Source organism: Pteropus alecto, unplaced genomic scaffold (assembly GCF_000325575.1).
Source record: "Pteropus alecto unplaced genomic scaffold, ASM32557v1 scaffold12, whole genome shotgun sequence".
Taxonomy (NCBI): domain Eukaryota; kingdom Metazoa; phylum Chordata; class Mammalia; order Chiroptera; family Pteropodidae; genus Pteropus; species Pteropus alecto.
Genome location: NW_006432669.1, coordinates 643,107 through 653,979, shown reverse-complemented (window position 1 = coordinate 653,979; position 10,873 = coordinate 643,107).

The window sequence follows — 10,873 nt, the reverse complement described above, 5'->3', positions numbered from 1 at the left end:
ACATTTCATGTAAATGAAATCAAGCAACATGTAGTATTTTTGTTATCAATTTCTTTCACCTAACATAATGTTTCCAGAGTTTAAATATATTATATTGTATTTCAGTGCATCATTTTTTTTTTAATATTGAATAGTATTCCATTTTAGGAACATTTTTTTTTTTTTATATTGAATAGTATTCCATTTTAGGAACATGTTACCTTTTGTTTATCCATTTACCATGTGGTGGATATTTGTGTTGTTCTAATTTTTGGAATGATGAATAATGATGGTATGGGCATTTGCTTCGATGTTTCTGTTTGTTTGGATGTGTAGTTTTCATTTCATGTGGGTACATACCTAGAAGCAGAATTGTTGAGTTATATAATAATTCTATGCTTTACATTTCGAGGAACTTCCAAACTTTTCCAAACCAGCTGTACCATTTGACATTCTCACCAGCACTGTATGATGACTCCAATTTGTCCAAATCTTCATCAGTGCTTGTTTTAATCTGTCATTTTTATTATAGTCATTCTATAAAAATACCGTATGGAGTGATATTTCATTCTGATTTTGATTTATAAATCTCTAGTAGCTGATGACGTTGCACACCTTTTATGTGCTTATTGCAAATTTGTGTATCTTCTTTGGCAAAATATTAGTTGAGATTATTTGGCCATTAAATAAATTATTTTAGCTTCTTTAGGCAGGATAGTCCATTTGCACCCACTTTAAAAAAAAAAAAGATGTATATATTTCAGGTGAAAACTGATGATTGATATTTCAGGGGAAAAGTGATGATTATAAAATCATCATTAAAATTAAGGAAATTTTATTAAGCTAATACATCATTTTACATAATTTCCTTTTTTCACATATGGTGATACTTAGGTTCTACTCCCCTAGGAAACTACATATGTATGTAGGCACATATATTAAAATCATATATATCTAGATATAGGCATATAGATATATATGATTTTTACTTTTACCTATGTACAGTTTACATTTTGAATGAGTTTTTTATAGTTGGGTCATGTCTTATAATTCACTATGACAATCTCTTTTAATTGATTTATTTAGATCATTTATATTGAATAATTATTTACATGTTGGGACTTAAGTCCATCATTTTTGTTCTACTTTCTATATGTTTTGTCTGCTTTTAATTTCTATGTTTTCTTTGTCTTATTTTATTCTGAAATATCTTACTATTTGTCAGGATTTCATTTTATCGCTAGTGATTTTGAATGTACCTCTTTGCAGACAGATTTCTTTTATGGTTGCTTTTTATATCATATTACATATATCTCATCATAAGGTTTTATTTGTATTGGTATTATCATATTACCAGTTAAAGTGAAGTGCAGAAATATTATCTCCCTTTTCTCCATTTACTCACACTCATTTATATTTTAACTTTGTTAAATATTTTTCTCTACCTGCATTAAAACTATATCAGACAGTGTTATGATTTTGTTTTAAACATCAAATATAATTTAGGAAACTAAAGAGAAGGAAAGTCTACTTTATTTGCCAATACATATTTTTTTTTTCATTGTGTTTCTTCTTTTTCCTGATGTTTCAAGATTTCTCTTATTGTTTTCTTTCAGTTTAGAACATTTCTTTAGTTATTGGAGGGGATGGGAAGCAAATATGCCTGTAGTGAAAAAGGTCTTAGTCTGATTTTGTAACTAACATGTCAAGAAACATCTTGTTTCTCCATCATTCCTGAAGAATATTTTCATCCGATGTAGGATACAGAGTATGGCTCTGTGTCATATGCTTTCAGCCTGAAGAACTTCTATTAGTAGGATGGGTCTGTTTCCAACTATTTATTTCAGATTATATTTATCTGGGATGCCTTTATCCTACCTTGTTATTTCAAATATGTTTTTCTGGATATAATATTTTTGGTTGATAGTATTTATTTTTCTTTCAACACTCTAAATATGTCAATCTACTTACTTCTTGCTTCTATTTTTCCAGGTAAGAAGTCAGCTAAATTTCTTTTTAGGGTTCTTTTGTATACGAGGAGTCATTATTCTCTTGGTACTTTCAACACTTTATCTTTGTCTTTAGGTTTCAATGTTTTGCTTGTAAAATGTTTGAGTGTCATTTTCCTGATATTTATTCTACTTGGCTTCCGTTGAGCTTCTTTTACATGTAGATTAATATTTGTCATCAAATTGGGAATTTTATTATTTATTTGAATAATTTTTCTTCATGATCATTCTCAATATACATAGTTTACCTCTATCTTTCCTCTTATTTCTTTTGAGAACAGAAGAAAAACAAATGAAGATTAGAAAGCTGAGATTGTTCTCTATTTCAACCAGCTCCCTATATACAGTTTAAGATGAAGACATTGGAATTCAGACCTAGTTCACTAAAGGAAACATATAAAAACTTCAATATATGTAAAATTAGAAGTGTGTCATAAACACACTTCTAACTAAAGCATTGATTATATGATCGTACAGTCTAGTTTTCTTTGTTCTACGCTATCTGAAGTCATAAGCTGCCATTCTATGATGCCTTCCCAGAGTTTGGTTAATCGGTATTTATTACTTGCTTTGAAGACGAAAAGCAATATGTGCATGCAGATAATTTATAAAGAAAGGGATTCTAGTGTTTCGACTACTTGATCTGTATCTACATGAACCAAATAAGACAGATTGGTAGCAAATTGCCACTTCTGCTGATATCATGTGAATAAAAGCTCAAGTGAAGTATTTCCCTGAATAAACTGTGGACATCAAATTGCCACTTCTGCTGATATCATGTGAATAAAAACTCAAGTGAAGTATTTCCCTGTAAACAAAAAACTGTAGACAAAAGAGAGAGAGAGAGAGAGAGAGAGAGAGAGAGAGAGAGAGAGAGAAAGAATCATTGTGATGAAATTGTTTCAGATAAAAGTAGGAGTCTGCACTTCATGGAATATCCTCACAATGCATTATACATCTTCTCTCTAGGTCTATTTCTCTAGAGGAAGTACAATTTTGCAAGGAACTATGTATGACTCAAATGTGTTAAAGGTTATTATAATAATTAGTATTATTCAAGGAAATTACTAATTATTTTTATTTTTGCCCATGCTTCTTATGATTAACAAAAAAGTATTAGTTTGGTATACATAAAAACTTGGCCATCCTTTAATATTGTTTAAATTAATTGTGTCTAGAACCAAATTGAAATAATAACAATTTTGAATATACTTTTTAAAACCACACATGCTCCCCCTGAATTTCTGATATGACCCTTTGGGTATCATACACCTTTCACACTCTGAGACTCTTCATCTAATACCTCCAGCTGATGCAACTCCCTGGGGTGTTAGCCGAAATAGTGACTTTATTCAAGATATCCATAATTTTGGCTTTTGAATTATCCTATTAGAACATGAAGAAATCTCAGACTTAATGAATCCATGAGATTCTGTCCTCCTACATGTACAGTCTAGTGTCTGCCTTCTCACATATTTCTATTCTCAGCTAAATAAAATGACTAAGGACATGAAAATAGAAAATTGGTAACAAAACAAATTTTAATATCTTAAAAGTGCTAGAGAAACCTAGTCAGTATATTTGGAATAATTGTTTAAAGTATCGCATTTGATAATACATTTTCATTTTGACAACTAACAGGCACTTCACTGCCTCTGTATGAAAAATGGAATTTTTCATAAGTTACCCTTTAACAGAGAACTATCCTGTTATATACAATAACTAAACATCAGCTGTGACAAGAGTAATATGGTATATTTTGCAATATAATTTTTGCCCCCATGCTCCAAACTGGAGAAATATCCAAGTTATCAAATTTTCTAAGTAACATCATTCTCAACTTTCTCAACATTTTCATCTGGCATATAAGAAATGCAAGAAAGGGACTTGGAAGAAAAGTAAAGGGTTGCTATTTCTAGAGGTCTTTATAAAAAATGAAATATAAAATATGGTGTTCTTGAGTGGAAAAATTCTATCTTTGAAGCTTAGGAAAGAGATTGCATGCACAAAGTAGAAATTAAAGGCCAGGAAAAAGCATATACTGTTGTTATATAATTATTATGAATTCCTAAATGTCCATACAATAAATAAATTGGTGCATTTTAGCATAGTGCTTGAACAATTTCACATGTCAGTCTACCTGCTTTTAGACCTAGCCCATCTTTCCTTGAAGAGTCTCATCACTGGCCTATCCATGGTCCATATTGGATGTTAGACATAATTGAATTATATTCTTTTTGTGAGTTTTGTCAGCTTCTATGGGTTGGCATTATTACCATTATTAAGCTCAACTACACTTTAGTTGAAACTATCTGTAACTGCTGCCTGCCAAGCTGTGGCCTATCAGCCTGCCTTTGCTTTCATCTGGCCTAGGGTATATCCCAGAAGAGAGAAGGCCTATGTTGAAAAGTAGGAGCATGGGCATCATGGCCCCTCCAAACATACAAAGCCTGCAAAGTACTAAGGTGATTCCTTCCTAAGATCTACTGAACACTAACTTTAAGGTTATATGGCATAAAATTCTTAAGAACAAAATTAAAGTTTAAATCAACCAGAAAAGTAGGAGAAAAATAAAGAAGTATGACTTTATGAGAACTTAAAACCAACCATGACATTTTTTAGCCATTAAAATAAAATCCAAATGCATTTCTATGTACTTTAGTACCCTATATGATCTGGCCTTTGCTGACCTATGAGAACCTTTTATTTCATCAGCCCCCCACCCCGCTTTCTTCCAACAACTAGACTTCAGGTAAGCTATCTATTTTTCTAACATCTTGAGCACTTCTCACTTTAAGGCCTTTCCTTAAAGTAGAATTTACAATAAATAACTTTAGTGTATATAAGAGTGGATGAGATAATAAAGTATATCATCAGGAGTCAAAAATATAAGGAAAGCATAAATCCAAGATGTAAGCAAGCAGATGGCTGCCTAAAGGGATCTGATAATCTTCAGTGTTCTCAGACTTTGGCTTTAAAAATACAGGATTCACTACACAATAAATTAATTTAGAGAGTACAGAGTAAAATAAAAATTTTGAATGAGAACAACTTTAAGTGAACCTTTGAACTAGAAAAACAAACAGCAAGAAATGAGAGATAGCAAGGGAGTATATTTGTCTCCAATGATAAAAGAAAATCAGACAAAAAGGAAAACTCTAACAAAGATTTTGAACATAAATTCAAACTACCTACATGTCCAGGGAAAAAATAAACTAAAAATTTAATTTAAAGTAGTTCTGGATGATGAGGGTCCAAGGAACCTCATAGAAACAAAAGTTAATCTTCTCCAGGAAATTATCTCACAACCAAGACATCAAAACACATAGACAAAGTTTCACTGAATACCATCTCAAAATAAAAAAATACTCCAAACACATGATAAAACATATGAAATCAGAAGAAATTAGAAAATGTAAAGTTAGGATCCATATATACATTGATATTATAATTACTGTATGAAAAATATCTTCCATTTAGCTAAATAAAAAATGCAATAAAATTATAAGTAACATACAAAGCATATCACCAGAATAATTTGAAAAAACTAAATAGCATATTTTAATGGTAAATATACTAATTGAAGTCAAATGCCCCGTGGAAAAGTTCAAAGGGAGGTTAGATATTGATTAAGAATTATTGAATTAGTTTCTGAGCAAAAGAAAAAAAAACAATCAAGAATGCAACTTTGGTTTACTAAAAAAGGTTCAAATGGAAATACTGAACAAAGAACGTACAAAATTTAAGAGAATATTTAGATCGTTCTAAGTTTTTAATGCTATTTGAGAAGAGGATAAATATACTGATTAATTATAGATGTTAATTTAAATATGCATGATATATTTTCAGAAATAATTATTCAAAGTATATAAATGTCAGATATGATGTCTATATTTGGAAAGTATGTATTTATGTGGTGAGGGAGAATCGAGGGTAAAAGATTTTCATAGACACACTCAATCTATCCAAAAGAAAACAAGAAAAACTTTCTAAATGCATAAAATCAATTCAGATTAAAAAGGAAGCAATCCCTATAACTCTCTGCTAGTAAAGTAAAGCAAAATTAATCATTATCATTATCATCATCATCATCATCATCAAAAGATTAAATGATTGGAAAAGTAGAAAAAAATTGCCTACAGGTAATAACTAAGAATACATAAAAGAAATTTATTTGAATTAATAGGATTTAGTAAGGATGCTAGATACACAAATGCAGTTTGCATTTTTACTCTATAGCAATAAGCAATCAGTACATTGCAAAAAAGTACCATTTATGATAGAAACAAAAATATTGTATGTAAAAGAATCAGTGTAACATATGGCCTGCAAAACTTTTATGGAAAAGTTTATGAAAGTTCTCAAATACACTAAGGAAGAACCAAATAAAGAGATATATTTTATTCTTGGATAAGAAAACTCAATATTATAAAGATGTAAATTCTCCTGAAATTCATTTATAGGTTCAATTAATTTTCAGTCAAATCCCAACAAATATTTTATTCTGCAGATTGATGCATTAATTGTAAAATATGTATAGAAGAAGAAAGCCATAAAAAGCCAGATAGTCTTAAGGAACACATGATTGTAGAAATGCATTAATTGTAAAATATGTATAGAAGAAGAAAGTCATAAAAAGCCAAGATAGTCCTAAGGAACACATGATTGTAGAACACCTTGGGGTGTGTGTGTGTGTGTGTGTGTGTGTGTGTGTGTGTGGAAACTGACAGGAGATAGAAATGGTATTGGCATTGCAGATCAGTAGGGAAGGGTGAAACTAGTTAATGAACAAATATTGACATAATCAATCCAATTATCTACTTGAACAAGAATGAAACTGAATATCTGCATTACACTATATTATAAAATCAACTCCAGCTAGAATAAAGACAAATGTCAAAGACAAACTTTAATTTTTTAAAAATATAAAATGTAGGAAATAATATTTTTGCCTAGGGGTCAGAACAAGATTTCTTAAGTAAGACATTTATAATCTCTTAAGATAAGGATTGAAAAATTGCAATACATTGAAACTAAGAATTTCCATTTATCAAAAGACAACATTAAAAGAGAAAAATTAAGCAAAATCTAATTGACAAAAGAATAGTACCCAGAATATATTAAAAATAGTTCTATAAACCAATATGTAAAAAATAATTTAGTACAAAAATAGTCAAAAGATACGAACAGGTTTTTACAGGTGAAGAAAGATATATAACCAATGACTATATAAATATGTTCAACCTAATTAATAATCAGTGAATTGATCATTAAAACCATAATGAGAATTCATGATACATCCCACAGGATTAGGAAAAGAAAATCTGGAAGTCTCAAGTGAGAATGTCAAGCATCAGAGTTGTTCATAGGCCACTTTAGAAATGTTACTTTCCTGGTATAATTGACTATGTACACACTGATGACTCAGTTCTAGGAACAGATACTTGAACAGGTTCAGAAAAGACTTGTGTACAATGTTTGGTATCATCTTTTTTTCATTAAAAGAAAAATACCAGACTCGTTGCAAATGTTCAACAGAGAAAAATAATAGATAGTGGTATATTCACATAATGCAATACCATACTGCAGAGAAAAATAACAAACTGTGGATTCACACTTGAAATGAATGGATTTCTCAAAAATTTTTCAGTTAAAAAATCAGTTCACAGAAGAATCTGTACTATATAATTCTAATTATATAAAGTTCAAAAATCTTACATGTGTATATACATAGATACATGCACACTCATCGCTTATATACACACAAACACAAACATACACACAGACAGACACGTATACATAAAACTGTAAAGAAGAGCAAGAACATATTAAACACGACATCTAGGATATGGTTACCTCCTTCGTAGAGGAGGGAGAATGCATCATGAGGATAATTATAAATATAAACACAGGGGCTTCAAGTATTATTTTATTTCTAAAGTAGGGGTATAGGTGTACAGTTGAGCATCTTATTAGTCTATAAAAGCTTTTCTATATCTTAACCTTAATTATACTTTCTTTTATGTATGAAATAGAACTTAAAAAGAAACACACAGTGGAAGAAGAGTGTAGCTATTGCAACTTTAATATCAAAAGCATAACTATAGAGGACAGCATGAAAGTTCTGAAGGTGTGATATTTTCCATACGCATTATAAATCCAGTCTGTCATTATTTAATTAATTAGTTGAAGTAATGAAAATGTTGCTTTAACAAACTTTGCGATTATTTTTAGTTTGCTGTGTAAACCTCCTTCACCGCTTTATACCCATGGATGAATGTTAAGGATCATGTTAATGGTTTCCTGTAGAAAGTTAGAGAACAAACATGTGGTCTGGTCTCTCACCCTTTCATTTCATAACTCCTCTAAATGCAATTAGCTATGTCACTTAAGTCCTATCAGGCCCTGAACAAATAACTCATTTATTTATTCATTTTTATTCATTTGATCAATGAAGAAACACTTATTTTTATACCTACTCTGTGGCAGTCATTTTGTACTCTGTGGGTATAAAGTTGGATAAGGCATAGATTTACCTGGATGTGCTCACTGCTGACAAGAACAGGGAGACCTTGATCTTGTCAACAAGTAATATCTGAAATCATATTTACCTATGTCCTTAACTCTAGATATCTTTAGTGGCATCCTGAAAATTTGATTTTCCAAAGGTGTTTGTCACTGCCACATCAGGAAAAGAGGAAGATCAAAGAAAGGTCTCAGTGTTGATCTTGTTCCAAATGTATTCCCAAGAGTCACACCCTCACCTTCCATTTAAGGATCTCCGGATTATCCCTAGAGACCTTCTACACTGAACTGATGAATGGAAACTACCACTAAAGCTGGGCCATTTTCACTTATACGGTTCTTTCTTTTTTCACTTTCTCTCATTTACAGTCTCAACCTTGACACCCTAGCAGCTTCAGGATTTGCAACAATGTCTTCTTAACTACTGAGGCAAACATAATGCCTGTGAGAAAATAGCCCGTGAGGAACCTCTGGGTTGGCTTAGCTTCGGAATGTTTTTGGGTCCTGTGTGAAGTCTTTCGTAGAGCGTATCTCTTGGAAACCTTCCTCAGAATGTAGATATTTAATGTTTAACTTTAAAAGCAAATGTTTCTCAGCTGAGAAAGCAGAAGAGAAAATAGCCCAGCTCGTCTAACTGAAGTTGAGATAACTGACTTTTACCATTTGAGCTTTGTTCATCAGGATCCTGCTAATACCTACTTCCCACATTGTGTAGCTAGAGACGTGTGAGTTCTGTGATCATATTGCTAGACTGGCATTGCTGAGATCCGGAGACTAGTACTTCATGTAAGCATCAGAAATACATATGCTCCTCCCTTAACTGCTACATTAAAGAAAAAAAATCCCTAGAAAAAAATCATGAAATATTAGTAAAAGGAATATATATATATATAATTATTTCAAAATTTTGCTGGTGAGAATTGGATAATGACTAGATTTAATAATAATAAAAAGAAACAAAAAAAATGAGGCAATCACCACAACATTATTTTATATTAGTATTTTTAAGAAAACATAAAGAAATTTTAAAACAAATCAGTGATATTGCACAGTGGGAGTTTTAGAAACCACAAGAATAAAGATCATTTTCATACATATTTATAAGCTCCTTGTATCTTCAAGGCCTTAGGATAGATGCTATGTGGGAGACAACAGTAAATCAGAAATGGCCTCTGCCCTCAAAAGAATAAAATTCAAGGAGAGTAAATAACACACATACAAAAATATCTAAAACAAAATGTAGAATAGGATAAGTAGTCTAACAGATGTATGAAGAAAATTCCCTGAGCTGAGAATGAAGTTTTCACTCATGGATATGTAAATAAAGAAAGAAAGGATGACCATAGAATTAGGGAATATAGGATTTAAGAAATAATAGTCCAGAAATAAATAAATTAAGGAATATAGGATTTAACAAATAATAAATAATAAATATTAAGAAATAATAAATAGTTCTTAGGATAATAGTAAATTGTCATTCTGGACTTAAATAATAGGATTTTATGACTTAATTTTATACAATAAGTATTAAAATTGAAGGGTTTGATTGTGCGTGTTTCATTGGATAGGGATGTGTCATATTTATAACCTCATTTCTTTAAAGATTAATATAGCTGAGGAGTATAGATTAGAAATGTTAGGAAGAATAAGATTGGAGACCATGTTAGGTGTTATTGAACTGAAGTCAGAGGAAGTCTGGAAATATGGAAGTATCTATAGAGTGGAACAATAGTGATAAACATAAGTGATATTTCAGGCACAAAATGTACAAAACTTGACAAAAATAACAGATGTGTGAGTGTTAAAAGTATGTAATTAAAAATTAAATGTAGCAAACATTTTTGAGTGTTTGTTATGTCAGAGACTATGTTGCATTTTGGGTTCTTTGATTAAAGAATTTATAGCCATATAAGTTAGATGACAGTAGCATTGCCAATGACAATTGCATCACCAATAACAATAAAGAAAATAAAATTGTCTTTGGGATTAATTTTAGAAATTTAATTTAAGCACAAGTTGAGTTTGAGATGGCAGAGACATTAAGGAGGTAAATGTCAAAACATATTTATAAATTTGGAGGAGTAGATGGAGAACATAAAAGAGAGATAATATGAGAGTTGATTCATAACAGAGAAGTGACATTTGAAGCTGAGAATAGATGAAACTAGATGAAGAGACTATAAGAAAAGAGAAAAAGTCTTTCTCACATTATTTCCTACATTTAAAATTTTGAAAGGTGAAAAAGATGTTTATAAAAGGGATAGAAAAAGTTATTAGATAGCTGTTAGGTAATGTGAAGAATTTCAGTGTCTTAGAGGCTAAGGAAAAGGAGAATTTCAGGAGATAGGTATGCTCATAAA